Below are 17,360 nucleotides of genomic sequence, written 5' to 3'. Positions count from 1 at the left end.
GGTTTACCTCACGGTATACATGTAGAGGGATAATGAGAAGGTTCTTTTGTAGATTTGTGAGGCTTTACCTCACGGTATACATGTAGAGGGATAATGAGAAGGTTCTTATGTGGATTTGTGAGGGTTTACCTCATGGTATACATGTAGAGGGATAATGAGAAGATTCTTATGTGGATTCGTGAGGGTTTACCTCACTGTATACATGTAGAGGGATAATGAGAAAGTTCTTATGTGGATTTTTGAGAGTTTACCTCACGGTATACATGTAAAGGGATAATGAGAAAGTTCTTTTACAGATTTGTGAGGCTTTACCTCACTGTATACATGTAGAGGGATAATGGGAAAGTTCTTATGTGGATTTTTGAGGGTTTACCTCACGGTATACATGTAAAGGGATAATGAGAAAGTTCTTTTACAGATTTGTGAGGGTTTACCTCATGGTATACATGTAGAGGGATAATGCGAAGGTTCTTTTTTAGATTTGTGAGGCTTTACCTCACGGTATACATGTAGAGGGATAATGAGAAGGTTCTTATGTGGATTTGTGAGGGTTTACCTCATGGTATACATGTAGAGGGATAATGAGAAGGTTCTTATGTGGATTTGTGAGGGTTTACCTCACGGTATACATGTAGAGGGATAATGAGAAGGTTCTTTTACAGATTTGTGAGGGTTTACCTCATGGTATACATGTAGAGGGATAATGAGAAGGTTCTTTTGTGGATTTGTGAGGGTTTACCTCACGGTATACATGTAGAGGGATAATGAGAAAGTTCTTTTACAGATTTGTGAGGGTTTACCTCATGGTATACATGTAGAGAGATAATGAGAAGGTTCTTTTGTAGATTTGTGAGGCTTTACCTCACAGTATACATGTAGAGGGATAATGAGAAGGTTCTTATGTGGATTTGTGAGGGTTTACCTCATGGTATACATGTAGAGGGATAATGAGAAGGTTCTTATGTGGACTTGTGAGGGTTTACCTCACGGTATACATGTAGCGGGATAATGAGAAGGTTCTTTTGTAGATTTGCGAGGCTTTACCTCATGGTATACATGTAGAGGGATAATGAGAAGGTTCTTATGTGGATTTGTGAGGGTTTACCTCATGGTATACATGTAGAGGGATAATGAGAAAGTTCTTTTACAGATTTGTGAGGGTTTACCTCACGGTATACATCTAGAGGGATAATGAGAAGGTTCTTTTGTAGATTTGTGAGGCTTTACCTCACAGTATACATGTAGAGGGATAATGAGAAGGTTCTTATGTGGATTTGTGAGGGTTTACCTCACGGTATACATGTAAAGGGATAATGAGAAAGTTCTTTTACAGATTTGTGAGGGTTTACCTCACGGTATACATGTAGAGGGATAATGAGAAGGTTCTTTTGTAGATTTGTGAGGCTTTACCTCACGGTATACATGTAGAGGGATAATGAGAAGGTTCTTATGTGGATTTGTGAGGGTTTACCTCATGGTATACATGTAGAGGGATAATGAGAAGATTCTTATGTGGATTTGTGAGGGTTTACCTCACGGTATACATGTAGAGGGATAATGAGAAAGTTCTTATGTGGATTTTTGAGGGTTTACCTCAAGGTATATATGTAAAGGGATAATGAGAAAGTTCTTTTACAGATTTGTGAGGCTTTACCTCACTGTATACATGTAGAGGGATAATGGGAAAGTTCTTATGTGGATTTTTGAGGGTTTACCTCACGGTATACATGTAAAGGGATAATGAGAAAGTTCTTTTACAGATTTGTGAGGGTTTACCTCATGGTATACATGTAGAGGGATAATGAGAAGGTTCTTATGTGGATTTGTGAGGGTTTACCTCATGGTATACATGTAGAGGGATAATGAGAAAGTTCTTTTACAGATTTGTGAGGGTTTACCTCACGGTATACATGTAGAGGGATAATGAGAAGGTTCTTTTGTAGATTTGTGAGGCTTTACCTCACAGTATACATGTAGAGGGATAATGAGAAGGTTCTTATGTGGATTTGTGAGGGTTTACCTCACGGTATACATGTAAAAGGATAATGAGAAAGTTCTTTTACAGATTTGTGAGGGTTTACCTCATGGTATACATGTAGAGGGATAATGAGAAGGTTCTTTTGTGGATTTGTGAGGGTTTACCTCAGGGTATACATATAAAGGGATAATGAGAAAGTTATTTTACAGATTTGTGAGGGTTTACCTCATGGTATACATGTAGAGGGATAATGAGAAGGTTCTTTTGTGGATTTGTGAGGGTTTACCTCATGGTATACATGTAGAGGGATAATGAGAAGGTTCTTTTGTAGATTTCTGAGGCTTTACCTCACAGTATACATGTAGAGGGATAATGAGAAGGTTCTTATGTGGATTTGTGAGGGTTTACCTCATGGTATACATGTAGAGGGATAATGAGAAGGTTCTTATGTGGACTTGTGAGGGTTTACCTCACGGTATACATGTAGCGGGATAATGAGAAGGTTCTTTTGTAGATTTGCGAGGCTTTACCTCATGGTATACATGTAGAGGGATAATGAGAAGGTTCTTATGTGGATTTGTGAGGGTTTACCTCATGGTATACATGTAGAGGGATAATGAGAAAGTTCTTTTACAGATTTGTGAGGGTTTACCTCACGGTATACATCTAGAGGGATAATGAGAAGGTTCTTTTGTAGATTTGTGAGGCTTTACCTCACAGTATACATGTAGAGGGATAATGAGAAGGTTCTTATGTGGATTTGTGAGGGTTTACCTCACGGTATACATGTAAAGGGATAATGAGAAAGTTCTTTTACAGATTTGTGAGGGTTTACCTTACGGTATACATGTAGAGGGATAATGAGAAGGTTCTTTTGTAGATTTGTGAGGCTTTACCTCACGGTATACATGTAGAGGGATAATGAGAAGGTTCTTATGTGGATTTGTGAGGGTTTACCTCATGGTATACATGTAGAGGGATAATGAGAAGGTTCTTATGTGGATTTGTGAGGGTTTACCTCACGGTATACATGTAGAGGGATAATGAGAAGGTTCTTATGTGGATTTGTGAGGGTTTACCTCATGGTATACATGTAGAGGGATAATGAGAAAGTTCTTTTACAGATTTGTGAGGGTTTACCTCACGGTATACATTTAGAGGGATAATGAGAAGGTTCTTATGTGGATTTGTGAGGGTTTACCTCATGGTATACATGTAGAGGGATAATGAGAAAGTTCTTTTGTAGATTTCTGAGGCTTTACCTTACGGTTTACATGTAGAGGGATAATGAGAGGATTCTTTTGTGGATTTGTGAGGGTTTACCTCACGGTATACATGTGGAGAGATAATGAGTAATTGAAGAGGGAATAAAAGGGGAAAAGAGATAAAGGGGATGTAAAGAGATATAAAGGTATAACCAGAAAAAAAAAATAATCCAGGCATGTATGGAATAACTTAAAACACTCCTTTATGCAAAGAGGGGGTTTATCCGGGCATGTTTCACACTGATAGCTTGTTTCCCTCTGTCTCCCATTCTTAGTACACACCCGGCATCTCTTTTTGGGCGGGATTTCAGACCCCCCCCCCCCCCATGTATTTATTGTAATCTTGTATGCAGGGGGGTTTGCGGGTGGTTGAATTTGTCCGCCTTACAGGTATATCTACATAAATATCGGGATGTATGGTAGACAAAAGGCAAACGTCCCTCTTGTCCGTCCCTAAATTTTATGAACAGTAATCCCTCACTGCAGAGGCCCCTGGATTCCCCAGGCCCCAGTTTCTGTTGAATTACGGGTTTGGGGAGCTCTTTTTGGTTCCTCCTCATGGTGCCACAGGCGACAGTTTGTCTGCATGCAAGGCTAAGGAGAAGGGATACACTTGTATAGAAGTTGTCAATATACAAGTGATACCCCTTATCCAAAAGCAGATGTATTAGGTGCCAGACGATTTTCCCAGGTACATTAAGTGAGGGGGGGGGGGAGATTTGGGAGGGGGGTGGGGGGGTCAAACGTGCTATCTTTCCCCTCACATACCTGGAAACTGTGCGTGCACCCCGATTTGCTTTTGCACATTTTATATATTTTCATACCAAAACGTGCCCATTTGCTGGGCACGTATTGTCATCGACTGCTATATTTTTTGATGGGGTGTACACTGAAAATTTAGTATTCAAGTAATTGATCAGGGGCTGATTCTTATAAAGGCGGTCAAAATTAGGATCATGTCTTGGGAGGCATTGCATATTATTGCTAAAATGTAGGAAGCGCAAAATTGCCTCAAACCACCTACGAGGCATTATATTCCAATATAGTGGGGTGTCATATAATGTATCCTCTGACCAATAGGACCTCAGAGTTGGGTTTTTTAGGATCCCTATATTAAGAAGAAGGCCCCAAAATTTCTGCATCTCAGGCTCATCAACTGGGTGCCACGCATTTGATTTGGCATAGTGTGAGGTGGGATTTTGACTAATGATTTGCGTAGTGTGCAAGTTCGTTTGAAATATTATTAGGTCTAGGAGCTCCGCACTAAAAAATATATTTTTTTAAATCAAGCTCACTAAGCCCCTCTACACTGGCATGGAGTCCCACATCTGAAATAAATTCAGGAATCTGGGGTGAGTGCGCTTCTGTGGAAAGCAAGTCACGGACGATGGTGGCAGGGACAGGTCGTCTTCCCCTGCACCGTTCCTCCCACTCCTTATCACTACTTGAGGATGAAGAAATTACAAATTCATCTGTCTCACTTGCACTTTCAGTGTTAGAGCAGAGCATGGCGTACACTTTCTCGGCAGCATAGTGCCATGCTGCCATGTTCTTCTAGTATTTAAAATCTAAACAATATATATGTAAAAAAAAAATATTACAGAATATCTTTTTTAATTTTTATTAACTTACACTAAAATCTAGACCTATCTAACTTCCCCCCTATCTAAGACCCTACACCTAACACTAACCTAATGCCCTACGCCTAATGATAACTAAGTAAATACCCCGCTAACTAACTACCTAATTACTTTTTTTTTTTTTTTACCTTTTATACAAAAAAATTAAAAATAATTAATGAATGAATGAAGAAAAAAAAAGGCAGGGGATGAGAGCGGGAAGGAGATGTGGTGCTTGCGCACACTGTGTGGGACACCGGGGGTTAACAATTTTCGCTTCTTCTGTCTTCTGTCTTGTCTCTTCTCACAGCAGCTCCAATCTCCTACACTACACTGAAAGGAGTGAAAGAGATCGGAGCTGCGGCGGCAGGTCAGATCAGAAAACAGCGCGCATTTCATTGAAAGTTGCTACTGGTCAGTCACTGACAAATAGCAGCGATCGCCAGGCAGGGACCGCTCTTATTGGTCCCTGGCCCTTGAGCAGTGATGCTCAGCTGTCAGCAACAGCAAGCTCCACTCTCCTGTCACCACTGTTTACAAGCAGTGACAGTTTAGACCATGAACGTGTACACTCGTCCTAATGCCGGAAAGTACATCCTGTCTGGATATGTATACACGTTCATGGTCATTAACCCCTTAACAACAATGGACGAAAATGTACGTCATGGTGCCGTGGTACTTAACGCACCGTGACGTACACTTACGCGCCACCATGATCGTGAGCAAAGGAGTGGTGCTCGCGTCATGCGCGGCAGGTCCCAGCTGCTATCAGCAGCCAGGGACCCACCGTAATGGTGGACATCCACGATTGCCCGGATGTCCGCCATTAACCCCTCAGATGCTGTGATCAATACAGATCCAATCATCCAGCATGGCAGCCGGAGGTCCCCTCACCGGCTGTCTCCTGGGGTCTTCTGCTCTGGTCTGAGATCGAGCAGACCAGAGCACAAAATCACCGATAATACTGATCAGTGCTATGTCCTATACATAGCACTGAGCAGTATTAGCAATCAAATGATTGCTATGAATAGTCCCCTATGGGGACTATTAAAGTGTAACAAAAAAAAAAAAAAAAAAGGAAAAAAAATTTCAAATAAAAAAAATTATATTTGTGAAAAATCCCCTCCCCCAATAAAAAAGTTGAACGTCCGTTTTTCCCATTTTACCCCCAAAAAAGCGTAAATATAATTAATACACATATAATATAATTAATACACATATTTGGTATTGCCACGTGCGTAAAAGTCTGAACTATTAAAATATATTGTAAATTATCCCGTACGGTGAACGGCGTAAACGTAAAAAATTTTTAAACAAGGCCAAAATTGCTGCTTTTTTGTCACATTTTATTCCAAAAAAAATTTATAAAGTACTGATAGTACTGATAAAAACTACTGATCATGGCGCAAAAAATGAGCCCTCATACCGCCCCATATACAGAAAAATGAGAAAGTTATAGGTGGTCAAAATAGGCCAATTTCAAACATACTAATTTTGTTAAAACGGTTTGAGATTTTTTTTTTAAGCGGTACAATTATATCATTTTAATCGTATTGACCCACAGAATAAAGAAAACATGTCATTTTTTACCAGAAACTGTACAGCGTGAAAACAAAATCTTCCAAAATTTGCTAAATTGCGGTTTTCTGAAATGATTAAGATTTTTTAATAGAAGTAATTTACAAATCTGTTTAATTTTCTGGAGCCAGTTTATATATATAAAAAAGTTTTTTCATGGATAACCGCTTTAATTTAACTCCATCTGTACATGGAGGTAAAATAGCTGAAATGTCACTCTCTGGAGATGAGCGGTGTTGAATTTCGCAATCTGATAAATTTGTCAGTGCTTAAATTATGTAAATCCTGGCAGAACACTCCTTAGCTGAGACAGAAATAGTAACATTTCAAAGGAGCATTCATGTTCAGAGATGTAGTGCACTGTGTAAGCCAGTGAGCAACCAAATGCTTGCAAAGGGCAAGTGTGAAGAATAAAGAATTCTCTGCCCTAATAATCCCATTATCAGCAGAGCACACGCCATGGGTCAGATATAGAAACACAAATTACTGTAGGCTACGAACAAACACTCTCCTTTCGCTTTTTTTAGGCCTGAAAAATAAAACATCACAAAACCTGCCCCTTTTTTTTCTCTCCTCCATGATGCAGCTTTTGTGTTTTATTAATAGTGTGTATTAATATAGGCATTTTATTTTTGAAGTTTTATCCTAGAAGCATTGACTAGATAAGATCCATTTGGCCCATCTAGTCTGCCCAATATTCTGAGTACTTATGAATAGTCGATCGGGGACATTTGTCATTGTTTGCTTTGCTAAGCGAGTTCTGTAGGCATTTTTTTCTTGCTTTGGTTTTGCTTATTATGTCTATCTATCACACAGGGTTGATAAATTTGGCTTACATAAGCAAAAAACAATAAATTACTTTAGAATAAAAATTTTATAGCACACATAAGCAAAAACCAATAAATAACTTCAGAACACCACTGGGAAACACCACCTCCTCTTCTCTGTGTTTATTAAAAGTTTTTACTACTTTTTTCCTCCCTAAATGTACTAAACAATTTTTTGTGTTTTTTTCTCATTTCAGATCCATGTATGCAGAGGATTTCTTTGTCTTCGGTGGACTATGATGACCAGTTTTTTAATTTATTTTTTTTTATTAATAAAATGCTTAAAAGGGCGTGTATGGGGATTTTTTTTTTTTATAATTCTTTTTTAAAATGTGTTATTTTTTTTAATTAATTTTACTTTACTTTCTTAGTAGTGGAAGCCATCATATAGACAGAATCCATTACTAAGCCGGGGCTTAGTGTTGGCCTCATAAACAGCTAGCGCTAACCCCCAATTATTACCCCGGTACCCACCGCCACATGGGTGCCAGGAAGAGCCGGTATCAACAGGCCCAGAGCTAAAAAATGGCGCTCCTGGGCCAGTAACAATGATCCTCCCCCATCCTGGTAACGTCGGACTGTTGCTGCTTGGTTGGTATCTGCCTGAGAATGAAAATATGGGGAACCACACACTTTTTTTGGAAATAATAAAAAAAAAATAAAATAAATAACTTTAATTTTCAGCCAGATACCAACCAAGCAGCAACAGCCTGACATTACCAGGGTGGGCGAAGACCATTCTTACTGGCCTCCCCAGCCAAAATGATGCCAGCCTGTTACCGCTTAGGCCCAGGAGCACCATTTTTGATGCTCCGGGCCTGTTGGTACAGGCTCTTCCCGGTACCCCTGTGGTTGTGTGCAATAATTGTGGGTAAGCGCTAGCTGTTTTTGAGGATAACTCGAAGCTCAGACTTAGTAATAATGGATTCTGTCTATAAGACGGCTTCCACTACTAAGCATGTAAAGTAAATTTTTTTAAAAACACAACACGTTTATAAAACTTTTATTCCAAAAAACACTATTTTTCCTGTGCAACACTTTTTTCCCCCCGTGCGACAGAATTTAACCCCTTAACCCCTTAAGGACGCAGCCCTTTTTCACCTTAAGGACTGAGCCCTTTTTCGCAATTCTGACCACCGTCGATTTCCGAATTAATAACTCGAAAACGCTTTTACCGAATATTCTGATTCTGAGATAGTTTTTTCGTGACATTCTACTTTATTTTGGTGGTAAATTTTCGGCATTCCTTGAATCCTTTTTTGGTGAAAAATCCTACTTGTAAGGAAAATGGATATTCCCCCCCAAAAATTTTTTGATTCACAAATACAATATGTCCACTTTATGTTGGCATCATAAAATGGACATATTTTTACTGTTTGAAAAAATTTGAGGGCTTAAAAGTAGAGCAGCAATTTTCAAAAATGTCATGAAAATTGCTAAATCTGAAGGGACAGATGTTACAGAACTACAACTCCCAGCATGCCTGGGCAGTCTAGGCATGCTGAGAGTGGTAGTTTGGCAACATCTGGAGGACTACCGTTTGGGCACCACTGTAAAAGTGGTCTCCAAACTGTGACCCTCCAGATGTTGCAAAACTACAACTCCCAGCATGCCCAGACATGCTGGGAGTTGCAGTTTGGCCTTCCTAGTGGTTGCCTCAGTTTCCCTACCTGAGTCAGGATCCAGCAGTCTCCAGCGACGATCCGGGGGCCTCAGGCATCTTCTCCTCCAGGTACCGGCCTCCATCTTCTTCCCACGTTCCCCTCGACATCCAGGGGTGGGCAGAACAAGGGGGTTGCCATGGCAACCCACTGTCCTGCCCTTCCATTGGTCAGAATCAGCTCTGACCAATGGCAGGGGATAGGAGGAGATCGCAGCACTGCGACCTTGCTCCTATCCCTCAGTATGATCAGGGCTGTCCCTGACAGCTCCGATCATCCCTATTTTCCGGGTGATCAGGTCACCAGAGACCCGATCAGCCCGTAATAGCAGAAAATCGCATGTCTGAATTGACATGCGATTTTCTGTGATCGCCAACATGGCAGGGTCTCAGGACCCCCCTCGCCGATGTGCCGGGATGCCTGCTGAATGATTTCCGGCTAGCGGCGGAGACCGGAATTCCCACGGGCGTATGCAGACGCCCCACGTCCTTAAGGACTCGCAATGCAGGGCGTATGCATAAGCCTGGCATCCTTAAAATGTTAACTACCAGCACAAGTAAACCTGTACGCCCCTGAAAGACCAGGCCTGTTTTTTCAAATCGGGGATGTCTGTCTTTATTAGAGAATAACTCTGGTAACGTTTTGGCAATCACGATAATTCTGACATTATTTTTTTGTCACAAGTTGTCCTTTATGTACATAGTAAAAGTAAGCCGATATCATTTGTAATTTTTTTTTTTTACAATGCAAAAAATCATGACATTTTTTTAAAAATTAAGATTTTTTGCTATTTTAACACTAATAGGTTGCATATATTTATACTTACTGACCAAATAGTTCATGAAACTTTCAGATGTCTACTTTATTTTGACAGCATTTTTTTTTTTTAATTAACATTTTAAATTAATTAGAAGCCTAACAATTTAACTAGAAATTTTGAAAATTTTGAAAATTTGAAAAGCACATCTTTTTTTTAATGTGCTATGCAAGTTTTGCAGAAATTTAAAGGTGGTAGAACATAGGACCCCCCCCCCCCCCCCCAAATGACCCCATTTTAAAAACTAGACCCCTCAAGGTATTTGCTAGGGGGTACAGTGAGTATTTTAACACCATAGTTTTTTGGCAGGAATTATTAGTCAGTGTTAAAAATGCTAATGCATCATTTGTGGGGCATATTTGTACATCACTTCTAATATTGCAAGAAATGCACTCTATATTTTATTAAGCTGCTCGGCCTGTGTTTGGAAATACCCCCGCTGAGGCCATATTTGGTTCCTTGGCCGCGTGGTAGGACCCAGAAGGAGAGGAGCGCCATTTGGCTTTCAGGGCATCATTTTAGGCCAAATGGATTATAGGTTTACTTCATGCCTTCAAAGGTGACCCCATTTTGGAGACTACACCCCCTAAAGTATTCATCTAGACCAAAAAAGAGTACTTTGAGGTTTTTTTTGTGTGGCTGGAATGGATACAAGTCAGTGGAAATATTAAAATTTTCTTTTTTTTCACAAATGCATTATTTGTGGGACATATTTTTTGAATATCTGAAAAGTAGAAAATGCGCCCCATATTTTATTACGCTGTTCGTCCCGTATTCGGTAATACCCCCGCTTAGACCATATTTGGTTGCATGGCCACATGGTGGGACCCAAAAGGAGAGGAGCACCATTTGGCTTTAAGGATATCATTATACAAATTATAGGCCGCACTTCATCTTGCAAAGCATTCTAGCTGTCAGAACAATACTGCACCCCCAGATGTGACCCCATTTTCGAAACTTCACCCCCTAAAGTATTCACGTAGTGCAAAAGTGAGTATGTTGAGCCCTTATTGTGTGGCTAGAATTATTTCAAAGTCAGTGGAAAAAATAGCAATAGCAAATAGCAATTTTGTCATGTCAAAAAAGGGATGCCAATGTATATTGTACTGTCTCATTCAGAAATGAATGCGGAAACGCAGTATGAACGGGATGCAGTGCACATAGAGCACATCCGCAGCATTTTTCACACCACGGATGCCCCCCAGCAATCACAAGGGCGAGATCACTGCTGTGGCTGGGTAGCTCAGTGTGTTCGCTCATGACTGCCGGTGGGAATTCCGCCACTATGTGTGGACACACAAAGCTACCCAGCCGCAGCAGGGAGCTCATTATTGTGACTGCTGGCGGGCATCTGCAGCACGTAATATGCTGCGGATGTGCGCTGTGTGATCCTACACATTATAAATTTTTCTTTTTCTTTTTTTTTTTTTGAACTGTAATTTTTATTAAGAAGTTTTGCAGGTACAGTAATACAAAAGCAAAGTAAGTAAGAAACATCACGGCGGCCAGGCCCAACGCCTGTCGCATTTATAAGAACAGAACCAGGGCCAAGGCCCAGCAACAAGTAGCAGAACAGAGATCAGACCCCAACAAAAAGAACTGCTGAGGCACACAACGATATCATAGGCGAACTAGAGAAAGCCTCCGGCACAAAGCCATGATGCTACCATGGTATAAATTTTTATTTTTCATTATATTTATTTAATAAATGTATTTTTATTTACTTAGTATTCCAAAGCATTGCAAATATATGCTGCCTGCTAGTTTTAAACTCTGTCACGTCCTGTTTTACACTCTGGCAATAACCAGGGCAGACCTGGGGGTCCTTGTAAAGACAAGGTAACCAGCAGCACCCCGCAAGAGAGAGACAGAGGGAGCCCCCTCCCTCTGTCAAAACACCTTACAGCTCGCGGTCGCCTCCGACCGCGGCTGTAAGGGTTAAACTGCTGGGACCGAAGTTTACTTCGGTCCCTGCAGTGCGGCAGGGTCCCGGCTATGTGTTACAGCCGAGTCCCTGCCGCGATCTCGTGGGTGCACTGGGCAGCACCCACGAGAACCATGGAAGAGTATACACGTCCTGGTGTGGGAACGTTCATCCTGCCTGGACGTGTATACACGTCCATGGTCGTTAAGGGGTTAATATCGTACAACAGTAGTAAATACATTAGGAAGGTAATTTAGTCAATAATTGAGGAACATAAAAGGGGGCTATGCCCTATGAATAAGAATTAAGGATGGGGAAGGGGAAGCGATTATCGATTGGAGAAGCGATTGTGGAAGTGATTTAGTTAGGGTGCGTTGAATGCTTGTGTGTTTTTCCTTTTTTTATTTCTATTTTGGTTTATCCTTGTTTGTTTTTGATTTTTGTATGTATTATGTTATTTGATATGAAAATTAATAAAAAGATTGGAATCAGAATATCGTACAACAGAATTTTCCCAACATGTGCAAAACATTGATAAATACGTGTAAGAAAAAATTTTCTGGGGAAAAAATAACACTCAGAAAATAACCCAACACTCTTAGTAAATCAGGGTTAATGTAATTCCAAGTCAATCACACTTCTGTGAAATCACACTGTCCACTCAGGAAGCAACACTGATTGACAATCAATTTCACATGCTAGTGTGTAAATGGAACAGACAACAGGTGGTAATTATAGGCAATTAGCAAGACACCCCCAATAAAGGAGTGGTTCTGCAGGTGCTGACCACAGGCCACTTCTCAGTTCCTATGCTTCCTGGCTGATGTTTTGGTCCCTTTTGAATGTTGGCAGTGCTTTCACTCTAGTGGTAGAATGAGACGGAGTCTACAACCCACACAAGTGGCTCTGGTAGTGCAGCACATCCAGGATGGCACATCAATGCGAGCTGTGGTAAGGCGTTTTGCTGTGTCTGTCAGCATAGTGTCCAGAGCATGGAGGCGCTACCAGGAGACAGGCCAGTACATCAGGAGACATGGAGGAGGCCATAGGAGGGCAACAACCCAGTAGCAGAACCACAACCTCCACATTTGTGCAAGGAGGAGCAGGAGGGGCACTGCCAGAGCCCTACAAAATGACCTCCAGCAGGCCACAAATGTGCATGTGTCCACTCAAACGGTCAGAAACAGACTCCATGAGGGTGGTATGAGGGTCCAACATCCACAGGGGGGGGTTGTGCTTACAGCCCAACACTGTGCAGGAACTTTGGTATTTGCCAGAGAACACCAAGATTGGCAAATTCGCCACTGGCACCCTGTGCTCTTCACAGATGAAAGCAGGTTCACACTGAGTACATGTGACAGACGTGACAGAGTCTGGAGATGCCGTGGAGAACATTCTGCTGCCTGCAACATCCTCCAGCATGACCGTTTGGCAGTGGGTCAGTAATTGTGTGGGGTGGCACCTCCATGTACTTGCCAGAGGTACCGACTGCCATTAGGTACCGAGATGAGATCCTCAGACCCCTTGTGAGACCATATGCTGGTGCGGTTGGCCCTGGGTTCCTTCTAATTCAAGACAATGCTAGACCTCATGTGGCTGGAGTGTGTCAGCAGTTCCTGCAAGAGGAAGGCATTGATGCTATGGACTGGCCCGCCCGTTCCCTAGACCTGAATCCGATTGAGCACATCTGGGACATCATGTCTCGCTCCTTCCACCAACGCCACGTTGCACCACAAACTATCCAGGGGTTGGCGGATGCTTTAGTCCAGGTCTGGGAGGACATCCCTCAGGAGACCATCCGCCACCTCATCAGGAGCATGCCCAGGCGTAGTAGGGAGGTTATACGGGCACATGGAGGCCACACACACTATTGAGCCTCATTTTGACTTGTTTTAAGGACATTACATCAAAGTTGGATCAGCCTCTAGTGGGGTTTTCCACTTTGATTTTGAGTGTGACTCCATATCCAGACTTCAATGGGTTTATAAATTTGATTTTCATTGATAATTTTTGTGTGATTTTATTGTCAGGACATTCAACTATGTAAAGATGAAAGTATTTCATACGATTAGTTCATTCATTCAGATCTAGTATGTGTTATATTAGTATTCCCTTTATTTTTTTTTGAGCAGTGTATGAAGGATAGCCTTATGCTGATCGAATGCATGCTTAAAGGGGTATTCTGGGCAAAAACATCTTATCCCCTATCCCCGCTGCTGGGACCCCCTGCGATCTCCCTGCAGCACCTACATTCTATGCGGGGCTGCGTCTCCAGTTTCTGAAACCTCCAGGTTTCCGGGACTGGGGACATGACGTCACGCCGCGCTCCCTCCATTCATGTCTATGGAAGGAGGCCTGATGGCCATCACGCCCCCTCCCATAGACAGGAATGGAGGGAGCTGCTACCACTTCTGCAGGAAGGCTATTCCATGCATCCAATACTCTCTCAGTAAAGTAAAACTTCCTGATATTACTGCAGAAACCTTTGCCCCTCTAATATAAAACTATGTCCTCTTGATGTTGTTTTTTTCTTTTAAATATACTCTCCTCCTTTATCATTTATTCCCTTTATGTATATAAAAGTTTCTATCCTATCCCCTCTGTCTCGTCTTTCTTCCAAGCCATACATGTGAAGTTTCTTTGAACTTTCCTGATAAGTTTTATCCTGTAGTCCATGTACTAGTTTCTCTAAACTCTCCAAAATATATCCATATATCCTTCTGGAGATACGGTGTCCAGTACTGCGCACAATACTCCAAGTGAGGTCTCACCAGTGCTCTGTACAGCAGCATGAGCACTTCTCTCATTCTACTGCTAATACCTCTCCCTATACACCTAAGCATTCTGCTTGCATTCCCCGCTGCTCTATGACATAGTCTGCCTACCTTTAATTCTTCTGAAATAATGACCCCTAAATCCTTTCCTCAGATACTGAGGTTAGGACTGTATCACATATTCTATATTCTGCTTGAGGGATTTTATACCCAAGGTGCATTAGCTGCATCCTGCAGTTATTTAAGATAAACACCAAATATTCACACATGGTATTATTTTCTGATATTTTTTCCACCTATTAAGGAAATATAGGAGGAAAAACAATTTTTTTGCATTTTGAAAAACTGCCAGTGACCCTAAAACTACTAGAGGGTAAAGATAACACACCCCAAAAATGCCTCTTGGGTATGATATTTCATATTTTCCTGTTGACTCCGAGCTAACATCTGGCCACAGCACATTTGTCCCTAAAAAATGCATTTTTTTTTTTTTTTTTTACAAAAACACTATAGGGGCATTCATGAAGCCTCAGCCAGCACACAGGCTTGCTGGATTTATGACAGGCCCATGCACCCATGCTGAAATCTCCACTATGAGCTCGTGGAAATTTGCCCCCTTAACCCTAAACTGTGCCCCCTTTTCTATAGGCCACATCCCTTTAGAGAGCAGTTAAAAAGAAAATAATTGCACAACGTCTGTAGCAAGCATAAAAATGATGTGACTATTTTGCAAAATAAAAATAAAAAATCACAAATTGTTAAATACCCCCCCCTCCCTATGTCTGTTTTTAACCATACTGAAAAGACCCAATGTATTCAATCTTCCTAAAATATCACATTACATATATGTTAAGAGAAATGAGCCCAAGGAAGTAGTCAGTAGTAAAGGTTGTCAATAGAGATGAGCGAACTTTTAAAAAATTCGATTCAGCCGATTCGCTGAATTTTCCGAAAAAGTTTGTTTCGTTTCTAATTTTTTTGCGGCGAATCTATATTTAAAAAGGCTATTTCTAGCCTACATACAGCCTTCTATAGGGGTATAGAACACTTTGCTGTGTTCTAAAACGCATATGGAGTGTGCTGGGGTAGTGAAATAATACTGTTATTCAGAATAACATGCAGATTACCGGCCTCGCTTTTAGAATCACTGCCGCACAGCAGCACAATTACAGAGCCTGGTGGTGGCATCAATGTCAGGAGACCATATAGTGACTGAATGACACAGCGTAGAGGTGTTGGCAGCATGAGGAGACCATATAGTGGCTTAATGGCACAGCGTCGAGGTGTTGGCAGCATGAGGACACCATATAGTGGCTGAATGACACAGCATGGACAGGTTGTCAGCATGAGGAGACCATATAGTGGCTGAATGGCACAGCGTGGATGTGTTGGCAGCATGAGGACACCATATACTGGCTGAGTGGCACAGCGTGGAGGTGTTGGCAGCATGAGGAGACCATATAGTGGCTGAATGGCACAGCGTGGAGGTGTTGGCAGCATGAGGACACCATATAGTGGCTGACTGACACAGCGTGGATGTGTTGGCAGCATGAGGAGACCATATAGTGGCTGAATGACACAGTGTGGAGGTGTTGGCAGCATGAGGACATCATATACTGGCTGAATGGCACAGCGTGGAGGTGTTGGCAGCATGAGGACACTATATAGTGGCTGACTGACACAGCGTGGATGTGTTGGCAGCATGAGGAGACCATATAGTGGCTGAATGGCACAGCGTGGAGGTGTTGGCAGCATGAGGAGACCATATAGTGGCTGAATGGCACAGCGTGGAGGTGTTAGCAGCATGAGGACACCATATAGTGGCTGACTGACACAGCGTGGATGTGTTGGCAGCATGAGGAGACCATATAGTGGCTGAATGACACAGTGTGGAGGTGTTGGCAGCATGAGGACACCATATACTGGCTGAATGGCACAGCGTGGAGGTGTTGGCAGTATGAGGACACCATATAGTGGCTGAATGACACAGCTTGGATGAAGCTGAAGCATGAGGACACCATATAGTGGCTGAATGACACAGCGTGGAGGTGTTGGCAGCATGAGGACACCATATAGTGGCTGACTGACACAGCGTGGATGTGTTGGCAGTATGAGGAGACCATATAGTGGCTGAATGACACAGTGTGGAGGTGTTGGCAGCATGAGGAGACCATATAGTGGCTGAATGACACAGCGTGGAGGTGTTGGCAGCATGAGTACACCATACAGTGGCTGAATGGCACAGCTTGGATGAAGCTGAAGCATGAGGACACCATATAGTGGCTGAATGACACAGCACGGACAGGTTGTCAGCATGAGGAGACCATATAGTGGCTGAATGGCCCAGTGTGGAGGTGTTGGCAGCATGAGGACACCATATAGTGGCTGAATGACACAGCGTGGAGGTGTTGTCAGCATGAGGACACCATATAGTGGCTGAATGACACAGCGTGGAGGTGTTGTCAGCATGAGGAGACCATATAGTGGCTGAATCACACAGCTCGGATGAAGCTGAAGCATGAGGACACAATATAGTGGCTGAATGACACAGCATGGACAGCTTGTCAGCATGAGGACACCATATAGTGGCTGAATGACACAGCATGGAGGTGTTGGCAGCATGAGGAGACCATATAGTGGATGAATGGCACAGCCCGGAGTTGCCAGCAGCATGAGTAGGCACTAGGCCTTCACAATCCCTAAGTTTAAAAGATGAATTAAGAAATTTAAACTGAAGATTTTGTATAGCGGGTGCTACCTATGAGAAAATTTGAAATTCCCAGACCCAGGACCAACAGCGGCATCAGTAACCCATATATTGCCTGAATGACACAGCATGGAGTTGCTTGATGCACGAGTACACACCAGGGCTTCACAATCCCCCCCAAAAAACACCACAATTTTAGAAATTTTTGAA

This window comes from Hyla sarda, chromosome 4 (assembly GCF_029499605.1).
Source record: "Hyla sarda isolate aHylSar1 chromosome 4, aHylSar1.hap1, whole genome shotgun sequence".
Classification (NCBI taxonomy): Eukaryota; Metazoa; Chordata; class Amphibia; order Anura; family Hylidae; genus Hyla; species Hyla sarda.
This window is presented reverse-complemented; position numbering follows the sequence as displayed.